Source organism: Humulus lupulus, chromosome 6 (genome assembly GCF_963169125.1).
Source record: "Humulus lupulus chromosome 6, drHumLupu1.1, whole genome shotgun sequence".
Lineage (NCBI taxonomy): Eukaryota > Viridiplantae > Streptophyta > Magnoliopsida > Rosales > Cannabaceae > Humulus > Humulus lupulus.
In genome coordinates, this window is record NC_084798.1 from 211,583,506 (window position 1) to 211,609,317 (window position 25,812).

The 25,812-nt window shown below is 32.6% G+C and overlaps 1 non-coding gene across 1 annotated transcript; it reads left to right on the plus strand.

Moving 5' to 3' along the window:
- Window positions 1–10,051: 10,051 nt before the first annotated feature.
- LOC133787749 (small nucleolar RNA R71) lies at window positions 10,052–10,155 on the plus strand. The gene has a single exon (XR_009872749.1). It is a non-coding gene; the product is annotated as a small nucleolar RNA R71 (small nucleolar RNA).
- Window positions 10,156–25,812: the final 15,657 nt, after the last annotated feature.

The following is a 25,812-nucleotide window of genomic DNA, read 5'->3' on the forward strand; positions in this document are numbered from 1 at the left end:
ACGCGTTGACCAAATTGGACAGAGTTTTCTAGGGTTAATTAGTCATACGATCAGAGTCGACGAACGTTGCGAAGGAGAGAAAGGTCAACTTTTATATATTTATGGGAACTATACCATAGCAGTAGGCCACTAATTAAGCCACTTTCACTTTATTATTTACACTATCTATACACACGTTTTTTTATATATTAATATTAGTCATAAATAACCATCTCTTTTTTTTATTAGGGTTTTTCACTTTTTTTTTCAAAAAGTGAGTTAATTTAGAGACCAAGAAATCGATCATGCCTACGTCATACCTACTCATTTGCTTACTTATACGTATCGTAAGATTAAATAATATCATTAAATAATATGTGTACTAAAATTATGTAAAAATATATTAGGTGACAATTTTTTTTTTTAACCAATCATATTTATTTTAGACGGAACTCATTTTTTTTGTAAAATAGTGTCATTTTAGTTAGTGTAATAATTTTGTGTATAATTTTGATGCACATATCATTATTGAAAGAGATTAAAGTGTAAAAAGAAAAGGAAATTAATAATTTAAATTTCAGGAAGGGAATAAATTTCTATCTTTAGGTATTTTAAATAAAAAATATGGAGAAAAAAATTGTATGTAGAACTTTTTAGACAAATATATATATAGGAAGTTTTTATTGTGGAGACATGCATTTTGTCCTCATTGGACATGTAAGTATTTACTCTTTTATCCCTACACCACTCACACATAAGATTAGAATCACAAGGTCACAGATGACCTTTCACACTTTATTCTAAAACAAAGCTACAAATACAACGAACAGTAAATCAACACTATTCTAACATTGACCCTAATTTATCTAATGCAGAATTGAACAAGCTTCGAGAATTCTACACAAAAACAAATTACACAAATTAGGGCTTAAGCACTTATCAAAAACATGAATCAACACAAAAAGATGAAGGAAAATATGAGCAAGAAAACACAAACACTAGAGTTATAGAGGTTCGCCCTAATCTGGACTACTTCCTCTGTCGAGCTCGCCTGAGTGGTAGCTTAGTCAATTGCACTATAAAGAAGAATAAAGACAAGTACAATAATGGCGAGAAACTCCAGATCACAGCTTGACAGGTAGTTCTCTAATGTTTCCTCTATTTTCTCTTTCACTACCTCACTCTATTTCTTTCTAATCTCTCAGTTCTTTTTCTTTTACAGTTTCAAATCTCTCTCTCTCTCTCTTTCTCTCTCTCTCACTCAGTACATCAAAAATGAAGAAGATTCTTGGAGTCTTTTTCTTATCGCTTCAGGTGAGAGAAGTTCTCCTTTTGTATATGTTTTGTACTCGACAGTTGTAATATGTAACTGTTTTGAATAGTTGAGTGATGCCGATACTGGTTAGTAACAAATAGTAGTTGTAACTGATTTTAGGTTAGAACACGTGCAACCGATGAGGGGATTTAATCAACACGATGTTTTTATTTTTGGCCCGTGAAAAAATTATAATCCAATTTTTTTAATATGATGGTGTACAATGTAGTTATTTAGGATCTCCCACCAGTTTTCAGAAAATTCTGAATGATTTACGGTGCCCAAAACATGTTTCAAAACAAAACAAAAACTAAATAAGAAAAACTAAACACACTCACACAATGCGAATCAATCCAATAATAATAATCAAGCTTCAATTTCCTTAATACCATGCTCACATAAAGCTTCAGAAATATCCCAACAACACAATCCAGAATTTCAATCTCAACTATTGCCATAATCAACTAATTATCATTCACATCCTTTAACTATTTACCATAATGATTAAAACTCAAGTAATTGACATAGTTATGCACATCAAATTCTCACAGTCATACCACAATCTATATTATTCCATAAGTTTGCATTACTCATTATTCTCCACTAATGTAAACAACGCATGCTTAAGAATCAATAGGACTTTAATGGCTTACAATGTATGGCTTAGGTAAGGTAGATAAGAAAGTCATTTAGGCACTAATACCATAAGCATACCAACCTTTCAAATAACCATGTACACATAAATTCCAAACACCCATATTGAACACCCTTGACATGAATGAGAGATATATATTTTTCTTTCTCAGCTCTGTTTTTTTTTTTTTTTAACACTCACTTCCCAAAACTTTGTGTATACAATATATTTCCTTAAGGGAGTGAGGCTCCATGATAAAAATTTTCTCTTTTTTTTTATTTTTTTATTTTTAGAAGAAACTTTCTCTCATTCATCTTTTCCTTTCTTGAAAACCCAAAATACTTTCCATTACAAAACCCCTTCCCACATTATCTTTGTATGCTTATGATGTTAATATGGTTAGGATATTTGATAAGAATTTCGTTAGGTTTCAACAATTTTGAGATTTCAACAAAAATAGGCCTAGGCTCAATTAGGGTGACTAAGGATACAATTTTGTCTCGGGTTGGCTAGAAAGGCTCAAACGGACCAAACAAAATTGCCTACATCTTCTTCTTAAGCACACATTATCTAGGATTTCGTCTCAAATAACAAGTAACACAAATTCTAGATTAATCAACCAAATCTTTCCACAAATCCCAGTTAACATGCATAACACAGGCAATTAGCACGAATTTAACAATCATGGCAAAAAGTTCAATCTTTCCTCATATATTAGTCAATCATGGCAACAGACAAAATCAAGCACACGGATTCAAAGTGGTTTTATTTCTTAACTTTATGTTCATAGCATTCATTACTTAACCTTGACTTTTATTATTGACTTGATTCGAACACGACAACCCGACTCTAAACACATATTTACAAAACAAAAGAAAACTTTCGTAAGAAATCCCTCCCCCAAACTTTGAAACAAACATTGTCCCCAATGTGTAACTACAAAGAAAAGGAAAGAAACTTACAAAAAGTCCATGCTTACGGATAAGGAGAAGGTGGTGGTGGTGGTGGTGGATCTTGCATCCCTTGAAACGGAGGGGGATAAGCGAAATAGTTATTCTGTCCTCTGTTCAACGTCCACTGAGCTACCAACAAATTTAGTTGATCCACCTGATTATGCTCATATGTCTCCCGAGCAGCCAAATAGTTATGAGTGATCGTGTTTCATTGAACAATGTAGCGTAGCATGTCATGCGAGTATTGCATATTACAATCAATTGGACCACCAAGAGCCAAAGGGACATCCACATTCATTGGCCCTTCCACATTCTCCGGAACACTATCATCCTCTTGATTGTCAAGGTCCTCGTCATCACTCTCCCGCCTTCGTCGTTGGCCTTGTCGTCGTGGAGGTGCGGCTGGTGCTACTAAAGATGCATTAGGATAACGTGCAATTCTTGCTTTAGTAAGTTTCCCTTTGACTGGCACCACTATATCAGTTTTTTCCCTTGGTACTTCATACACTACACACATATCGGTGATCAATGACCCAAATGGCAATCCCCCAGTAGTGGTGCCACGAAGAACAAACCTCATACCCTGACGAATAATTCGTCCAACATCGATGGTCATCCCCTTCATGATAGCAAAAACCAACCTCATCCGGTCATTCGTCATATGGCTAACATGACTAGTTGGGATCAATTTGGCTGCCACAAAATAAAACCATGCACGAGCTTCTTGATTAAGTTGCCATAAAAACATCCCATTAGGCTCATCATGAGCATATACAATTCTAGCTCCTGGGCAACCCAATGTTTCCGCTATAAGAACATGATCATGCTGATCTTGTAGAAACAATTGGTACTCATCATGCTGATTATCAAAGCTCTTAGTATTGAAAAAATCATCGATGGCCTTATAACTCCCCACCGGTAGCCATTTTCCTCTCACAAAACATTCCCCCTTCTCATTCAACTCCGGAAAATTCGCATAAAATTCATACACCCAAGAGATATTCATTTTAATTTCCGGTTGTTTCACGACAGATTCCCACTGCCTACCTTCTATGTTGGCTCTAATTGGCTCAAAGATAGCACACGAACTAGGTTGAGGATCATATTCAATACCTCTTTCCTTGAGCACCGGTTTCCCCATAAAAGAAGTATATCGATCTTCCGCCTCCTTACTTACGAATTTGGTGGTATCAAATGGTGGTGCCCTAGAGGATGAGGGTCTTGAAGATGATGGTTTTGAACTATTTCTCTTAGGTCCCATGGTGACTCGGAACAATCCCCAAACAATACCTCACCTCCCAAGTAATCACGTATTAACCCCCCTCACAACTAAACAATCCCACCAAACTTAATTCACAACTTCTTCCTCACTCCAATTGAGCAAAAATCACCAAGAACAGTCACTTAGGCAATTTCGCAAACACTTGGTGGGCATCGATTATTCTCACTCTTTCCTTCCACTTTTCTCTCAATCTTAATTCCCCAAATCACAATAAAACTTCAAAAACTATCCAATAATCATCATCCAACACATCAAGTCACACATTCATCAAAATCAAAATTGCCCCTTACATGACATATCCATTCAAAAACTTAAGTGATTCAAAAAGATGAGTGAATGACTTACTTGATGAATATGAATGTCTTGTGATCTTCAATGAACTATTCCCCTCATAGAATTCGGCCCCCCTTGAGAAGAGTATGTGAGAACTTGATCAAAATAGAGGTTTGATGTGGTATTGATGATTAGGGTTTGGAAAAATGAAGAAATGGGATGAAAAATTAGGAATGGGAATGAGAAGAGTAGGATTTGATGGTTTGAAATTTGGGGAATAAGCAAAGAAAATTGAGTTATGGGTATAGAATATGGAATTTCGGGGTAGAGGAGAAAGGAGGATAATGGTGTTTGGGATATTGATTTTTCGGAGTAGGGAGAAGAGAAGAGGGAAAAATGGTGGTTAGAGAGAAAGAGGGAAACAAAAAGAGTTTAAAAAAAAATCTTTTATTTTTCTGTTCGAAGGGGCGCTGCAGCGCCACTAACTGGTGCTGCGGCGCTAAAGGCCCTGATGCTCCAGGATTTTTTTTGTTCGCGAATTGGCGCTGCAGCGCCTAGTGAGTGGCGCCGCAGCGCCTGAGACGCCCAGAAATCAGCCTCTCTGTTTGGGTATGGCGCCGCAGCTCTTAAGGGAGGCGCTGCGGCCCTAATTCTCGCCACAATTGCGCTGCAGCGCTATGAAGTGGCGCTGCAGCCCCTGGAACACTGCTTTTCAATATATTTTTTTTTTTTTCACGATTTTTCACGGCTCAAAATAAACTTAATATTTACAAAATAAATAAAATAAAGTCTACTAAAATAAAATAAAATAAACTAAATAAAAATAACAATACAAAAACAATGGGTTGCCTCCCATTAAGCGCTTAATTTATCGTCTTTAGCTAGACATTGATGACGCTTCAGTTGCTGTCTTGGAGATACATCGTCTCCACCTTCTTATGAATTTCACCAAAATAATGTTTCAACCTTTGTCCATTCACTTGAAAAAGTGAACCGTCATTATTCCTTAATTCCACAGAACCAAAAGGAGAAACTTTGGTGATAACGAACGGACCAGACCATCTTGACTTTAGCTTACCGGGAAATAACCTCAAACGAGAATTGAAAAGTAAAACTTGCTGCCCCGGCACAAATTCTCGCTTTAATATCATTTGATCATGATATTTCTTTGTCCTCTCCTTGTAAATACGAGCATTTTCATATGCATCATTCCGGAACTCCTCCATTTCATTCAGCTGCAATAACCTCTTCTCACCCGCTGCTTGGTAATCAAAATTCAGCTTCTTGATCGCCCAGTAAGCCTTGTGCTCCAATTCTACTGGTAAGTGACAAGCTTTGCCAAATACCAGTCGATAAGGAGACATACCGAGAGGAGTCTTGTACGCTGTCCTGTAGGCCCATAAAGAGTCATCAAGCTTTTGAGACCAATCTTTTCTATTCAAATTCACTGTTTTCTCCAAGATAGACTTGATCTCTCGGTTTGATACCTCAGCTTGGCCATTAGACTGGGGGTGATAAGCCAAAGCCACCTTATGTCGAACTCCATATTTCACCAAGAGTGGTTTAATAACTTTGTTGCAGAAATGTGTTCCTTCATCGCTTATTATCGCTCTTGGAGTTCCAAAACGATTAAATATGAACTTCTGCAGAAAATAAGAAACCACCTTGGAATCATTTGTAGTAGTAGCTATCGCTTCGACCCACTTTGAAACATAATCAACAGCGAGTAAAATGAACAAGTTCCCGAAAGATGGTGGGAAGGGCCCCATGAAGTCAATGCCCCACACATCGAATAATTCCACCTCTAAAATCACATTCATAGGCATTTCATTTCTTTGCGAGATATTTCCAACTCGTTGACATCTATCACAGGTCTTGACAAAAGTGTAACAATCTTTAAAAATTGAAGGCCAATAAAAACCTGATTGCAAAACTTTCGCTGCTGTACGCGATGGCCCGAAATGCCCACCGTAAGGCGCCGAATGACACTACTCTACTATTGATTGAGTCTCTTCCATTGGTACACAACGACGAATTATTCGATCCGTACTCATTTTGAACAGGTATGGATCATCAAAGAAGTAGTATTTACAATCATGAATCAATTTCCTCTTTTGATGTGCATTAAAATCAGGAGGTAACTTGCCACTAACCAGATAATTCACGATATCGGCATACCATGGAAGTTCTGTTGATACAGCCAGCAGTAACTCATCCGGAAATAATTCTTTGATCGAGTCTTTACATTCAGCATCTTTATTCTCTAATCGTGACAAATGATCTGCCACAAAGTTCTCTCTCCCCTTCTTATCCACAATCTCAATGTCAAACTCTTGAAGTAACAATACCCAACGTATCAGTCTTGGCTTAGCCTCCTTCTTTGCAAACAAATAACGCAGTGCTGCATGGTCTGTGTATATAATAACTTTGGAACATAAGAGATATGGTCTGAATTTATCGCATGCGAACACCACCGCTAATAGTTCTTTTTCAGTGGTTGAGTAATTTCGTTGAGCATCATCAAGAGTCTTGCTCGCATAATAAATTGCTCGAAAAATCTTCTCTCTTCGCTGGCCCAAGACAGCCCCTATCGCATAATCACTAGCATCGCACATAATCTCGAATGCTTGACTCCAATTCGGGACACTCATAATAGGGGCTGAAACCAACTTCTCTTTTATTGACTCAAATGCCTTCCTACACTCTTCATCAAAAACAAAATCAGTATCTTTTTCTAGGAGATTGCATAATGGCTTGCTAATTTTCGAGAAGTCTTTAATAAACCTCCTGTAAAAACCCGCGTGCCCCAGAAAACTTCTTATCCCCTTGACATTCACCGGTGGAGGAAGCTTCTCAATGATGGCTATCTTGGCTCGATCTACTTCAAGACCTTCCTTCGAAACTCGATGCCCCAAGACAATACCCTCTTGAACCATGAAGTGACATTTTTCCCAATTCAGCACAAGGTTCTTCTCTTCACATCTACAAAGGACCAATGCCAAATTGTGCAAGCACTGGTCGAATGACGACCCAAAAACAGAAAAGTCGTCCATAAATACCTCCATGATCTCTTCTACCATATCTGAGAAGATGGCCATCATACACCGCTGAAAAGTGGCAGGTGCATTACAAAGTCCAAAAGGCATCCTCCTGTAAGCAAAAGTGCCGTAAGGACATGTGAAAGTTGTCTTTTCCTGATCTTCAGGAGCAATTGCTATTTGATTATAGCCTGAATAGCCGTCTAAGAAGCAGTAATGTGTATAGCCAGCCAAACGATCGAGCATCTGATCGATAAATGGAAGTGGGAAATGATCCTTTCTAGTCGCCTTGTTCAACTTCCGGTAATCAATACAAACTCTCCACCCAGTCACTATTCTTGTCGGAATCAATTCATTGGCTTCATTCTTGATCACTGTCATTCCCCCTTTCTTTGGTACAACTTGCACACTCTAACCCAACTACTATCCGAAATAGCATAAATGATTCCAGCATTCAATAGCTTCAGTACTTCTGCCCTTACTACTTCTTTCATGGCTGGGTTCAATCGCCTTTGATGCTCAATCGAAGGCTTATAATTTTCTTCAAAAAGAATCTTGTGCATACAAACAGTTGGACTTATTCCCTTCAGATCTGAAATTTCCCAACCTATGGCAGATTTATATTTCCTCAAAACTCTTAGCAATTTTTCAGTTTCACATTCTGAGAGTTTTGATGAAATGATCACTGGGCGAGTAAAATTCTCTCCTAGATACTCATAACGCAAATGCTCTGGGAGTTGTTTCAAATCTTTCTTCTCCATCACTTCCTTCTCGACTTCTCCTTCCTTGGCTTGACAAAGAGTTTCTTCCACTTTAATACTACTAGCACAAGGAATAGCACTGAGAGCCATCACACATTCAGCCACTTCGTCACCCACAAACTCACCATTCACCTTTTTCAAATCAGCCTGAGTAATACTAGAATTAAGGCAGTGTTGTAAAGGATCAGCACATAATTCTTTTCTCATCGTCTCTTCTACTACTACCTCAATAGAATCTACACGGTGACATGTGCTCGTGTTGTCATGCTGCTGGAGTGCTTGATAAATGTTGAATTTAACCTCTTCATTGTTAACCCTCAGCGTCAAATGACCACCTTGTACATCAATAAGAGCTCTTCCAGTAGCCAAGAATGGACGACCAAGAATAATGGGGATTTCATGGTCCTCCTCCATATCCAAAACCACGAAATCAGCGGGAAAAATAAATTTGTCCACCTTAACCAACACGTCTTCAATCACTCCCCAAGGATAAGTAAGTGACCGATCTGCCAATTGAAGAGTAATGGTTGTGGGCTTCACCTCTCCTACTCCCAATTTCTTGAAAACTGAAAGTGGCATCAGATTTATACTCGCTCCAAGATCACACAAAGCCTTATCAAATGACGACCCTCCAATAGTGCATGGTATAGTAAAGCTACCCGGATCCTTCACCTTTTGAGGCAACTTCTTCTGTAGGATGGCGCTGCATTCTTCTGTTAACTTCACAGTTTCAAAGTCTTCTAATCTTCTTTTCTTAGACATAACTTCTTTCATGAATTTCACATAATTAGGCATTTTCTCAAGAGCATCTGCAAAGGGAATGTTTATGTGAATTCGTTTGAAGATTTCTAGAAACTTTGCAAACTGTTCATCTAATTTCTTCTTCTGAAATCGTTGAGGGTATGGAATGGGAGGTTGATACACTGGAAAGCTATCTTTCTTCATGTCATTCTGGTCACTTCCACTCTGCTTCTTGGCTTGCTCTTCTTTGTCTACCTCTCGTACCACTGGCTCAACTTTCTTCTTTGAACTAGCTTGAACATCACCCTCTTTAAGCACCTTACCACTTCTCAAAGAAACTGCTTGGCATGATTCCTTTGGATTTACCACAGTGTCACTAGGAAAACTTCCCTTCTGATTAGAATTCACCGCATTAGCTAATTGCCCCACTTGAGTCTCAATCTTCTTCATTGAAGCACCCATGTTAGTCATATGGGTTTCTATATTGTCGAGTCTTGTTTCATTTTTTCCGAACCTCTTGTTAGACTCCAAAATAAAGGTGCCCAAAATGTCTTCTAACGACTGCTTTTTCTCTTGTTGCGGTTGAGAATTGAATCCCGGAGGTGGTTGCAACACATTTTTATTATTGGCATAAGAGAAATTCTCATGGTTGCGCAATCCTGGATGATAATAATTAGGCATGTTGTTGCTTCTGTAATTATTGGGGAAGGAGCGGTTTGCCATAAATTGGGCTTGTTCTGGACTCATTTCTTGCCCCTGCATTGCAGCAGCCGCTGCTACACTCTCCATAACCGTTGGATTATTTTGCGCTGATAGAGCAGCCATTTGGGTTTGTAGAGCAGCAATTTGGGCATTCAAGGCTGTCATTTGATCAACTTCATACAACCCAGCAACTTTCCTTGGTCCTGACCTCTCATTAGGCCACTGATAACTGTTGGTGGCCATTTCCTCCATCAAAGTGAAGGCTTCATCCGCTGTCTTGGCTAATAGAGCACCCCCTGCAGCAGCATCAACTATTGTTCGTGTTGGAGCGTTCAACCCTTGATAAAAAATCTGAACTTGCATCCAATTTTGATAACCATGTTGTGGGCAACGTCGTAATAATTCCTTAAACCTCTCCCAAGCCTCATAGAATGGTTCTTGATCTAACTGTCGAAATTGTCCAATATCGCTGCGTAACTGGGCTGACTTGGAAGGAGGGAAAAACTTAATCAGAAACTTTCTTGCCATCTCATCCCATGTCGTAATTGTTCCAGGCTGCAAAGATTGCAACCAACTCCTGGCTCTTTCCCTCAAGGAGAAAGGGAAGAGACGCAATCTGATGGCGTCATCAGTAACGCCATTCATCTTCACTGTGGCACATACCTCCAGAAATATGGCCAAGTGAATGTTGGGGTCTTCAGTAGCTAGACCCCCAAACTGATTTTGTTGCACCATGTTGATTAGTGCAGGTTTCAGTTCGAAGTTGTTGGCAGCAATGGCTGGATTTGCTATTCCAGTGAGATTCTCATTCACAATAGGCATGCAAAAATCACGCACTGCCCGCTGCGCTGGATTAAGAGGAGCCCCAGCAGCTGCTGGTTGATTGTTATTATTGCCATTGCCACCGTTGTTGTTCAACCCGTTGTTTTCCATATTAAGCTCTTCAGTCCTTTTCTTAGTTCTCAACTGACGGAGTGTGTGCTCAATTTCAGGATTCAGAGGCTCAACAGGTGTAGAACTCCTAGTCCTTCGCATATACTGAGAACACAAGAACAATCTATAACGTTAGTAACAAAATAAATAAAAATCTAATTTAAAATCAAGACTTAAAGTTTCAATATTAGTAAAATTAATTTTAATCCCCGGCAACGGCGCCAAAAACTTGATACAGAATTTTCTACCGCAAGCGTACGGTGTATTGCAATATAGTTTTTAATTAAAAGATGTCGAACCCACAGGGATTAAATATTAAATTCACTAATTACTATTACTGTTAAGTCTATAATTTTAATTAGAAAAGTCAATAAATAAATCAAACAATAAAATAAAGAATATGAAATACAAGATAACCAAATCTTATGCTCTTGAAAAGTGATTAAATAGAAGATAAATGTACTAGAGTAATGATTTCACTATTCAATTATGAACATAGTTTCTTTATTATTCTAATCAATTCTCCTCATTTGTAATTTCTAGAATTATAATATAATGCATTTATCTTTCTCAAGCATATATGCAATTAATCTCAATTAATCAATATGATATCTCTATTCGCTATTAAATAATCAAGACGTCATTAAGCAATAGTTATTCTAAACCAAAATTCATAGAGTTCAAGGAATCTCTCAATCTCACAATCACTCTATGTCAAATCTTCTTATGTCCAATCTATGTTTATCTTTCTCAAGCATAAACCCTAGATTTCAATTCACAATAATGATGGCCAAACATTAATATGATAAAAGTAACTCAAGAAGATATGAACAAACGAGAAGAATTTCATAGAAATAATAATAGAAACCGCAATTCAATAATCAAAATAGATTCATCTAATACTCTAGCACAAAAAGAGTTTAGTTCTCCATTATAAACATAAACATAATAACAATGTATTTGTTCATAATTAAAAAAATAGAATGAAAGGAAGAAGAAATAAACTAGATGTAATGGTGATGATCTTGATGATGTCTAGCCTCCTCTTCTTCTCCGAGCCTCTAATCTCTGTCTAATCTCCTCCAAAAACCGTCCTCAGACCCTAATTAAACTTTTCCTTATATATCCCTTGCAAAAAGCCCTCTTTTGCCCTTCAAAAATCTCAATTTACGATTTCCGTACGGCTCCCGGCGCTGCAGCCCCATAAACAGGCGCTGCTGCGCTTCAAATGTGCCAAAAACGAGCCTCTGTTTCAGTCAGGCGCTGCAGCCCTTAAGGATGGCGCTGCAGCCCTAATTCAGCCTGGAAATAGCGATGCAGCCCCTGAATATGGGGCTGCGGCCCTAATGCACGAATTTTGCATTTTTCTTCGTTTCACTCCCGTTTTGTACCAATTTCTCGCCACTTTTCCTTGAACCCTACACAAACAAAACACAAGCATAAAACCAAACAAAAACACCCTAAACACCTACAAATTAGATATAAAATGACACTAATAAGTGAATCTAAAATTCACTTATCAATGGTGTACAATGTAGTTATTTAGGATCTCCCACCAGTTTTCAGAAAATTCTGAATGATTTACGGTGCCCAAAACATGTTTCAAAACAAATTATTTCACGCGTGTATAAAATAGGCTTCAAAACAACATGTTTTATATTTTCGGTACCGTCAATTATTCATAATTTCACAAAAATTTGTGGGAGGTTCTAAATAACTATATTGTATGTCGTCATATAAAAAAAATTAGAATGTAATTTATTCATGTACTGAAAACGTAAAAACATGTTGTTTTGAATCTTGTTTTATACGCAAGTGAAACAGATGGTTTGAAGTCTATTTTTGGCACCATAAATTATTCATAATTTCCTAAAAACTAGTGGAATGCCTATTATAACTACAATGTACACTGTCATATAACAAAATTAAGTTATAATTTCTTTACATGCTAAAAATAGAAACGTCTGCACCGATGGGTACAAAAGTTATGTCCCTACAACTAAATTTTCCTATATATATGTAATTCAAAAGAAAAATAATATGCCTAATGATACTCATTTAAGTATGTTTATAATATCTCTTTTCACTTATTGTTTTTCAATAAAAGATGTTTCATATGTATATATATATATAGGAAATTTATACAATAGAGATATGCCTTTTGTCCCAACCAGTACGGGCGTTTCTATTTTTAGTGCGTGAATAAATTATAACCCAAATTTTTTTAAATGACGGTATACACTGTAATTATAATAGGTCTCCCACAAATTTTTAGGAAATTCTTAATAATGTACGGTGCCGAAAAAAATTTCAAAATAGTTTGTTTCACGTGTGTATAAATCAGGCTTAAAAACAACAAGTTTTTGTGTTTTCGGTATATGGATAAATTACAATTCATTTTTTTAAATATGATAGTGTACAATGTAGTTATTAGAATCTCCACAAAATTTAGAAAATTCTAAATAATTTGTAGTGCTGAAAATAAGAAATACGTTGTTTTGAAGCTTATTTTATACGTTCGTGAAACAAGTTATTTTGAAACTTGTTTTTAGTATTGTAAATTATTCGAATTTTTTTAAAAACTGGTGGAAGGTCCTAAATAACTATAATGTACATCGTCATATAAAAAAAATTAGTTTATAATTTTTGTACGTGCCAAAAACATAGACGCTCCTACCGGTGGGACAATAGGCTTGTCCCACTATAATCGTGCCCTATATATATATAAGTAATGATATGTGCACCAAAAATATACATCCAAACATTACACACAGTGATGTAGCAGTTTAGCCTAGTTAATCACATTTATTAAAATTGGGATCCACTTGTAACGTCCCACGTCACTATGACTACTTCCTGGAATGACGACTGGCCCTGCAAACTAATATGAGTCTTTCCAACGTGTTTTGTCCTCACTCGCACGCTTCCTAAGAAAACTTCTCATGAGATCACCCATCATAAGGCTACTCCAGGTCAAACATGCTTAACTTTGGAGTTCTCTAGTGATGGGCTACCGAAAATGTGGCTGACGGGGATGTCGGACCCCTAAGGGAGGGTGATTGTGACAGTCAGAATCTCGTGATCCGCAGGGGGAAAGACCGGGTAAAAGTTGTGCATGCAATCCCACATCGTCTATGGAATGTCAAGTGTGATGATTCTAAGACTGTGTAGGTACACTACAACAAAAGTCAGTATTACCGGCGGAAGATTCCGCCGGTAATAAATGGTGTGTCCGTCGGTAAAGACCCGCCGGTACTAATCAGTCGGTATTAACACAGATACCAACTGACTGACACACCCGCCGGTATTGTATTAATACCGGCGGATTAATGGAGGCAGGACTCCGCCGGTAATGTATAACGCTGTCAACTTCGTTTGACTCGTTTAATACCAGCGGGTTCCGCCTCAATTAATCCGCCGGTAATAAAATACTAATATTAAAATATAATAATTAATTCTATTTTATTTCTTAATAAATATACATATAATACTTATTTAAAAATAATAATATTTAATATAAATTATAATTAATAACACAATTAATATTCATCAAACAAAAATAGCATTATAATTAATCATAAAATTAACATAATAAAAATATCAATTGTCTCATTTTAATTACATATGAATTAATTATAAAATAAACATAATAAAATTTCAATTGTCTTAATATAATTAAAAAACGTAATCTAATTATTATTGTTTTGATCGGGCCAACTAGGTGTAAAATATTCATTAAGGTCAATATCTTGATCACTAGTATTAGGGTGCGGCAATGGTGGTGAAGCAAACTGTAGTGCTTGTGGAGAGTGTTGCTGCGAAGATGATCTAAATTGTCGAGTATGTGGTCTCGCCGAGGGAGACTGATGCAATAAACTCTCAAACTGACCATACCTCTGCTGCTGCGACGAACTCACAAATAATGTTGAATCAAACTTTTATTATTTAATTAATTAAAAAATTAAAAAATAAATTATTATAAGATATGTAGTAATTTTTAATTAATCATTATTAATTGTAAAAAAAATTATTAAATAAAATTTTCAATTTCTATATTCAAATAATTTAATATCAGTTAATATTAGATAATAATATTTAATAAACAAATTAAAATAATTTCTTAAAATAATTTATTATTTATTTAATTAATCATTGTGTGAAAATTGTACACATTGACATAAGCTAAACATCAATCAATTGCACTTTTAAGCAAAAATACAAACAAAGATATATCAATTAACACAATGCTCTTCATCTAAATCCAACAAAAATATTAATTCAATTATAGGGCACTAAAAAAAATTACTTTTCACAATTATATCCCATTCACTTTCAGAGAAAAAAAAATCATAACCCAATAATATTATGGACTAAAAATATTCAGTTTTTTTCCTATAGAAAGGTTATTTTAAACACAATGGTTGAAAAGAGAAACATGTTTTGTCCCAAACTTACAGCAATATAACAAAGAAGACTCGTAAATGACTTTATTACTATATATTACCTCCCAAATTTGTAAGATATGATAAGCTGAAATTCCACTGAATCTGATCAAGTGGTCTTAGGCAATGAGCACAATCCTGCTCTCCCCATTACCTACACTCATGATCCTCGCATAGCAGTTGGGCATGCACTGCAACAATAATAGGTGCCATTCAAATATTAATGGGTTAAAGAAATGATAAGTTTATTAATCTGATCAAGTGGTCGTGCATACAATGAAAACTTACTGAATGGTTTATTAATCGTGCTATGTTCCCTTTATCTGTAGCATCGACTACTACTTCTTCACTGATCTTAAAGAGCTGCAGAGGAAGGAAATATAACATGCACTTTAAGACCACTTGCGCATACTACTAATAATACATGATCCCTTAACTCAATCATTAGTTTCTAATAACATTGAACAACGAAACATGAAGCAGTTTGTCGTCACTGTAACCAATTCTTCACACAGACATTTTATCAAACACTACACATACATTTTATCGAATATTATCTATCTATCTATCTATATAGATACATATACATATAACAACTACCACAATATTGAATACACAAAGCTATAAAATGGAGACAAGTTGAGCCTGCTCAGAGAAAGAAATGAAAAAGAGAGATTTTTACAGTGTGGTACCTGAGTTGAGTTGAGTTGAGGAGCGGAGAGTTGATGCGTGAGGTGTAAGGAGGTCGACGATGACCGTGGGTGTAGCGTAGCCGCTGGTTGGGGGCGGTGCGTTGATGAACAACGATGGAGGAGCGTTGAGCTTGAGGTGATCTCGGAAGATCAAAAGAGGTAAGAAGAAGAAGGTTGAGGTGATCTGCGAAGGAAGGCCGAAGGCTCTCAAAAAAGAGCATTATATAACATTATTAGTGGCAGGTCTCCGCCGGCAATACACTATTAGCGGCAGGTCTCCGCCGGCAATACACTATTAGCGGGTCTCTGCCGGCAATACAATATTACCGGGGGGTCTACCAGTGGGTCCGCCGCTATTAACCCGCCGGTAATACACTATTACCGGCGGGTCTCGTCGGTATCACCCTAACCCGCCGGTAATATCCCCGCCGCTAATGTCATTACCGGCAGACTAAGACCCGCTGCTAATAAATTTGAAACCGTTCCCGGGCATTGTATTAACGGCGGACAATCCGCTGCTAATAATGGGGAAAGTCCGCCACTAATAAAAAAATTAATTTTTTATTTTGATTTCCCCATTATTAGCGGCGGACTCAGTACTCCGCTGCTAATATACTGTACATTACCGGCGGACAAAGTCCGCCGATAATATTTCCGCCTCTAAAAAGGTTTTTCTTGTAGTGGTATGAGACTACACAGTTGAAGAGACTTAAATGAAATTATGGGTACTACCTATGCCAATAAGATTCATCTTCTTCTCGGTAGCCCATCATTTAAGAACTCAAAAGTTAAGCGTGCTTGACTTGTAGTAGTCTCATGATGGGTGACCTCTTGGGAAATTTTCCCAGGAAGCGCGAGTGAGGACATAACACGCTGGAAAGACTCGTGTTGATTTGCAGGGCCAGTCATTAGTCTTGAAAGCAGTTACAGTGATGTGGGGTGTTACAAAACTGTTTTAATAAGCAATAACACATCACTATGTGTAATATTTGGGTGCACATATTATTACTCGTATATATATATATATATATCTTTTGTTATTTCGTTTTTTAGTATATGATTCTTTTGAACCTCATTAAACTTTTGAGTTTGTCGTAGATATAAAAGTGTTTTTTCTACGAACCATACTTCCATAATGGAACATGTAATATAATATAGTTGAATATAGTTATAATAAGTAGTCGTGTTTGAAATGTGTGTATAATAATGAAAATGAAAGTGCATCGTCAAATTCCGTGTTGACCATCTCTGTGTAATTTCATCATATCTCTCTCTATATATAAATATATATATATATTTATATATATACCACTAAGTTCAGCCAACAGATTAGGAATAATTTTATCATTTTGAGAATTTAAAAAATGGAACTCACAATAAAAATTTGATTGGTATACTTATTTTAGAAAATAGAAAAAATCATTTTTGAAAACAGCCATTTAAGATTTAACAATAATTTGTTGTTTTATTTCTATTCAGAGAATTTTAAATTTATAAAACATCCAACCATTTAAGATTTCAAAAATGAATAGTTTATTTATAAATTTAACATTTTCAAATTATTTGATTTAAAAATAATTTTCTAAAATTATATTTTTGAATTAACTGCTCATTTGTACTAAATCCAAATTCAATTTTATAATTTCTAAAACTAAAAAATGATAGGGCCCATTTGAATATTTAATTGATTATTTGTTTCAAATTCTGAATACAAATACTAATTCTAATTTTAAGCTATAAAATAGAAAACAATATTTTTACGTTTTCTTCAAATCTAAATCATTATATCCTAAATTTCTATAAATCTATCACTTTTTTTTTTATATATTTTTAGATTCTCTACCAATCAAATATTTAGTTTTTTTAAAACTGAAATACATTTTACAGATACTGAACCAATTACATTTTCAAAAATATATTTTCAGACTATAAATATAGATTTTTATTTTAGAAACACATTTTTTTAAAATACAATTTTCCAATAACAAACTAATCCTCCATATTCTCTCTCAATATAAATACATTACTAAAAAATTATAGCAATATTATCGAACATAAATGGGTAGTTATGGTGTTGAATACCGTACAAAGATGAGACTTACACTATTAAATTGTCCTATATAAATAATGATATATATATTTATATTAGTATGATATAATCTTTGAAATTTTCTAAAATAGTATAACTAAATCTAAAATAGAACAGTTCCAATATTTTTATAAAAGCTCATAATATAATTTGCATGTTCTTTTTTTTCTTGACAATAATTTTTTTTAAGAAAAAGTTTTATCAGTTGACCAAACTTGTATTGTTCAAAATAAGAATATTTCCATCATTTTAATTATTAATTGCTCAGATGGTATACATATAAATAATTAGAGTATATTAATTATTTGTCAACACATTTTGTCAAAGAAACAAATTCAAAGGAAAAAAATCTTTTATTTTCTTTCCTTTTCTTTAATTCATTTTTTTGCTCAAGTTCATGGAACCCTCGATAAAATGAAAATCCAACAATGAATAAATACATATTTAAAATATTAGAATGTATTTTCTTTCATATTTTGTATAAATAAAATACGAATATATATATATTTATAGGAAATTAATTGTATTAATAATCAAATCTGACAGCAAATTTGTGTGTGCGCTTTTTTATTTTAGAGAACTTTCAAGGAAATTGGAAGACCTTTAAAAAGAAAAATCAAAATTCACCTCAAAAGTGATTTTTAGCTAATAAAAATAATTAAAAGTAAGCCAAAAAAATAATTCAAAATATAGTAGTCAAATTTGACAGAAAAGTTTTATAATTATTATTATTATAATCAAACTTCTTCTTTTTTCCTCCCTAATACCAGGTCAAAAAACAAATATCTTCGTTAAAAAACACATACTATTATATATATATATAAAAAAAAATTATATTGTCAATGTCATGTACCACAACTCATCCACATGACATAATTACAAAAATGTAGGTCCCATAATATTTCAATTTTAGCTCAAAAGTCACAATTCACAAATAAGTAGGGTACTACTTTGTATTATATATGATTTTAACAATATACTATACTATTGTCAATAAAGTTTTTTTATATATATTTTTATATAGTTATTCAATGATATATATTATTTTTAAATTAAGGTATATATGTATTTGAGAATGTTTAAACTATTATTAGCACACTTTAGCCTAATTAAAGGGTGAGTGGGTGGGTGACCATATTCGTATTAAGTTTTATATATTAACATTTTTATACAACACATAAAAATATGTCTATATGAATTTGACCTTTTTTTTTATTAATATAATACCATGTGTTTTTGTAAAGTACCGTTTTGGTACCATGTGTTTACAATAATATTTATTTGGTACCCTATATTTTGAAATTGTACTTATTTGATACCCTATATTTTAAAATCTTACATATTTGATACCCTAAATGTAAATTTAATTAATAAAATTTTACTAATTTAATACTCTCAATTATATGAGTTTCAAATTCAAATTTAATTACTTAATTGCATATATCTGATGATAGTTTGATCATATTAACAAAATTTTATTTATCAAATCCGAGTTTAGAGTATCAAATATGTATAATTTAAAAATATATAGGGTACCATATGAGAATCATTTAAAAAAAAAAGTATCAAAACGATACTTTGCAAAAATACAGAGTACCAAATGAATAAATTCCCTAAAATATATATAAAGTGATTTAAATATATTTATATGGTTATTATAAATAGATCGATCGATTGGCATTGTTTTGAATTATTTTTTAATTAGGGTCTTCGGCAAAATATAATTTCATGTTACTCTTTTTAATTTTATTTTACTTTTTATTAATTACAGTAATTATAATATTATTTCATCTTATACGAACCTTCTTCATTGCAAAAGGCAACGTCTATGCTAAGCATATAAAGCATACTGAATTTAATTTTTTTTATTAAAAAAATAAGGTAAATATTATTAGAAAATACCAAAGACGTTTATAGTAAAGGAAAATAATATGAGAACATTCATTAATATATACATTTAGAAAATTATATGTATATATACATTGGATTACTCTGGCGTTCGATATCCAAATATTAATGATACATTATTACTGTACATATATATTTTATGTAAAATTTAAGAATTTACTTATTTGATAACTTTTGTAAGATAAATACAAAAGTGTCATGAGAACTTGGGAGTGACAAATAATAATAAAAAAAAAGTAATACGAGAGAGACAAAAATTAACCCATGATATATATTTATTAGTGTTTTTTATACAATATTTATTAGTGTGTAGAGTAATGAATTATATTTAAACATTTATATATATATATAAAAATAAAGTTCTCTTGTTGTCATTCCTCTTCATTGTTGGAAGAATCAAACAATTTTTTCTGGACAATTACAGATTTGTGTGTTCTTCCAATCTACCCCTATATTTGACTCTTTCCAAGTTCCCAACTGTCCATATATATATATATATTTTGATATGTTCAAATCTCAGACAATATATGTCTATATATATATATATGTGTATATATATATTGGTTGAAAGTCATGTATGCTTAATAATTATAAATTGGTTAGGGCACAGACACAATAATTATTAATACCAGTTTTCGAAGACAGATGGGTACCCAGTATAGTTGAGCAATATAAAATTTAGAGGATCGAGCTTTAAATTTTCAATGGAATATATATATATATATATATATATATACATATACATACAAGGGTCACTAAAAAATAAAAAATAAAAAGAAAAAGAACAATTTTATTAAATTACGAGTTTTATTTTATTATTTTGTATATGTAAATGTATTTATGCATATTTTATAGTATGGGTTTATATTTTTTTAGACTTTTTATTTTGTTTCATTGTTTTAACTCTCCTTAAATTTGATTTTGATGAACAAAAAATTGAGTATAACAATACAGTTCTTAGACAGAATGAATATATTTTTATTCTGAGTTGTTAGTTTGATGAATTATTTATGATTTTAATTCAAAAAACTTTGATCAAAATCAAATTTATGGGACTATTTAAATTATTTTATAAAACACATAGTCTAAAAAATAATTTGTCAAAACACAAATCTTAAACAAGCAAAACACGTTGCCTAAAAGTATATAAACTTTTATAATATTACTTGACTAATATTTGGACAAGTATTATTGAATTGTTTCACCATTACTCATCTAATGTTGTGCCGTTTATTTTTGTCTATTTTGTCACAATTACTCTGACTAGATTGAATGCACTTTATTTTGTTTTGATTTACATGAATTTAGTGAAGGGATTAATTTTAATCCTTACTATATATATAGTACTATTTTCACTTTAAGTTCACTTTTTTACAAAAGGTTTATACATTTTTAGACCTTGTATTTTATCTTATTATTTGTTTGTGTAATGACCCACTACTCTAGACTTTTTGGACCATTAACGAAACTATACATAAAATTTACATTTTTTTTTTTGCGAAAATCCCATAATTTATCACAAACTTGTAGAAACAAAGTTTACTTTCATAAAATAAGTAGGATATGGGTACCCATTGTCTTTAAAACAAAAATAACTTAAAAACTAAAAAGAGTTACATAGAAAATGCGAAAAATACATTTAAAACCATAAAAACATAAACAAGACTACATCCTCGAATCGAATAACGCTCGGCCCCTTGACTCCATTCACCATCGATACACATCCTCTAAGCGTCACGAATCTTTCCACCTCTAAAGCTTATTTCCTGCACATAAACAGAAAGGAATGAGCCTAATGCCCAGCAAGGAAAAATCTAACACTTAATCATATACATAATTTCATAAGAAAACATAAAGACTTAACATAATACATATAACATACACTTATTATAATGGTCATTATTCTTGGGGTCCCATAGACTAAACAAGCATATGCCCATGGAGTTAGTGGGGTCCTACTAGCTAAGTAGGTCATATGCCCATAACCCATTTGGGGTCTTGTTAGCCATATGGGTCATATGCCCAAGCCTACAAACATACATACATATCATAACACATTTAATAACATAAAACATATAGATAACATAAGCACATAACATATTGATTCTAGCCTATTTTCCTTACCAAAGTTACCGGGATATAATGGACTGAGTTGGGACTTTTTGGAACACTCCTAAAACCATAAGAAAGAGTGAGTCTAAAGAAAGGAGATGAAATGAAAGAGATGGAAAGACTAAACCATTAAAAGTCACACTTACCAAACTTATGTGCTTTAAGAACTTAGATCCCCTAACCAAAATGAAGATTAAGGTTAGAGATTGAGTAGAAGACTACGAGGAAGAAAATAATATAATACAGAAATGAACTAGAGTTTTGGTTACCTCAAAGACTTGAAAGACCAATCTACACCTCAACCGAAATACTATAGAACCTCACTTCCCAAAGTGTTTGATAAGCTTATGATGTTTAAGCTTATGATTTTCCCAAACCAGGTGTTTACACTCTCACACTCACTTAACACTAGCAGCTTCTGAACTTAGAGCAAAAGGTGAATAATGGCTGGGTACTAGGTCCTATTTATAGAGTTTGGAGATGAAAAGATCTTGATTTTACTTGAATAAAAATAATGGCTTTTTAGGTGAAAATCATTTGAATAATCGTTCAGCAGAGGCTGAAGACTCGTTCAAAAGATGTTGGACTGTTGAAGGAGTTTGAATGGCTGAAAGGAAATGAATTCAAAAGAGTTTGAATTTATGCTGAAGGAGGCGATATATCGCCCCTTGTAGGCGATATATCGCCTGGGCCAGTATGCCCGAGGCGACCGTGCATCGATTCGTGTTTTCCGTATCTACGTGCTGCGATATATCGCCCCCTATAGCTGCGATATATCGGCACACGCTGAATATTTAAACATGAAATTACACATTTTTAGCTAAGTTTGAATGGAGTAAACAGCCTTGACTAAGCCCTCAACGTACTCAAAGCTGCTGACTGACCCTATAACATTCAAACTTTACTCCTTATTATATTAAATCCTCAAAAATCTTTAATCCTTAATCACCATTCATAACATGTGCTTAAAATCCTATTGGTTGATATCTAAACCTTATAGTATAATAAATATAATCCTTAATATCAGTCACATTAATCAAACCTTAGGTTAACTTAATATTCTTAAACTATAGATTAAACTTAGAAAATCTATAAGTACTACTATGAGTGTCCAAATAATTCCCAGTCTGAACCAAAAATTCACAGTAACAAAGATAATGCTATAAATATTATCATACTACTATCTATCTTAGCTAAGTAAAGTTCTTGGACTCTACAGTTTGGACTCTATATTTTGATAAATTATTTTTTTGACTTTATATTTGGTAAAATAGTTCAAATAGACCCCTAAACATGATTTTGAAGAACAAAAAATTGAATATAACAACACAGTTCTCAGGCAGAATGATTGTATTTTTGTTTTGAGTTGTTAGTTTGATAAATTATTTGTGATTTTAGTTCAAAAAACTTTGATCAAAATCGGGTTTAGGAGTCTATTTGAACTATTTTAGAAAACATAAGGTCCAAAAAGTAATTTTTTAAAACACAGAGTCCAAACATGTAATGAGTCAAAATACAGGGTTTAAAAAGACTTAAACCCTTTTACAAATTAAATATAGTGCGTATATATATAATATTTTTATGGTGCATAACTTTTGTCTTACGGGTGCGATCTTTTTTTATTATCGTGTTTATTGTACCTATTTAAAGCATACTTCAAATTTTCAAAAAATTTTGAATAATTTATAGTGCTGAAAACAACATGTTTGAACCTAGTTTTCAGCACTGTAAATTATTCTGAATTTTCTGAAAATTTGGAGGATGCTCTAAATAACTATAATATACACAATCATAAAAAAAATTGCACTGAAAACTATTCACGAGCCAAGAAATAAAAAAGTTATGCACTATAGAATTATCATATATATATATATATATATATATATCCTAAAATATTCTAAAATGTCAAGATTTTTTTGCAAGCTTTAATGTCTATACCTACCCATGTGGAGGTTTTCTAAGGCCTTAGGTATGATAGCATTTTGAAGCCTTATTCTTAAGGACGAAATTTTTTGAGACACTTTTTCTTATTCATAAAGTAAAGCAAATATTTGAGGTCTTAGATTTTTGACTAATTTGCCAAGTTGATGAGACGGTCCTCGGTGTTGGTGCTTGGTTTATTGTATCTTGTTCTTGTTCTTGTTCACTATTGTTGATTGTGAAGTTTGAAGGAAGTTCAAGCTACTAGTACTACTAGATGCTTGGTGCCTAAAGATTTCCATAAAAAAAAAAAGAGTTTGTTGACAAGTTCTTCAGAGTAATATTTAAGAGAGGGAATTTTGAATTGTTTATGTGTTTAAGTTCTTGTAATATCTCTAATTTTTTTTAGTGGATTTGCTTATGTCTAACTAGGTCTCATAAATGTAAGTTAAGAGCAATCAATCTCGAGTAAACCATGTAAAAATTTATAGGGTACTAAAATATTGAGTGCAGTTTGGTCATATGAGAATAAAAATTGTTGACCGCCAATCAAATTATTTACAATTTCAAATTACAAAATACTAAATGAGCATCGTTGAAAATATAAATTAATTAATTACCATATCATTTACATTGATTTATTTGCTTGTTTTTTGAATATGATTATTTAGTAACTAGATAAGCGGTAAAAATAAATAGCTAATTTGTACTATATATAAATTTAGAATAACTATTTACTTTCTTTCATATTATACATTGGTCTTTTATATTTTAATTTTCTTTAATTTTTTTCATATATACTTGAGTATTTTACGTGTGTATATTATATACTAGGTAAAAACAACATGCAATGCACGGTTGTTTAGTATTAAAGTTGTAAACATTATTTATAATTTTAGTATAAACTGGTTAAGTGTTTTTTTTTAAATATATATGTAATAGAATGAATTATAGTTCTATAATATATATAAATATTTTTATCAATAATCTCTACATATATTACATCTAAACACAACGTTGATATGAATATATATTTTAATAACTACATGACATATATATATATAATACAATAATATTAAAAAATAAATTAATAATAGAAATAAAATAAGAATAGAAAAAGTCATAGTGTAGACAATAGTTTATATGCATCAATTATTTTTAGTTTTTAATATATCTCGCAACGTCCTTTGGTGAATTTGATGAAGAAAAAAAGCTTCAATCACTTGATAAAAGCAAACTATCACACAAATTTATAAGATAAAAAATAATATGTATGCATTTACTATTTTAAATAAATATGATTTAATTATTTAAATTATGATAAAATATCTTAAAAATATCACATTTTAATTAATTAATTTTTTTTTTTTAAGTTTATGTTTGTTCTAGTTTTTGAATTTGGCCGTGCAACAAAAAATTATATATTATATGTTTAATATAATATTAAGTTTAATTAAATTTTATATAAGTTATAAAATATATGGTTTTATTAATTGTAAATAATTATCATTGTAAGATATTATATTTTAATTTGTTTAATTATTTATTTAAATTTAAATCATATTTACAATCTAATATTAAATATAAAAATATTCTTTTAAAGTTAACTGAAAAAAATAAAAACTATTAAAACAAAAAACTTATATTATCTACAAACATTTTATATAAATAAGAAATATAAAGAGATCTTTTATCACCACTATCCGTAGATCGAAAAGTTCATTTTAATTTAATAGTCATAATAACTTATTTTGATCTATATTATCAATTTTAATAAATATTGAATATAATTTTCAATATATAATGTTAAACTCTACTAATATAGAAAATAAAGAAATTATTGAACCGGCTAATGAATGAAACTTGTGAAGTGCACGATAGTATTATAAAATATAATGCATGTAATAAAATTGGAGATTTTTATTTTTCCTTCTGTAAATTTGAAAGGAATTAAAAGAAAACCAACACTTAATACTATTGTTAATTAATTATTAGTAGCAAGATTGTATGCTTGTGTTTGATGGCCTTTAACCACTTT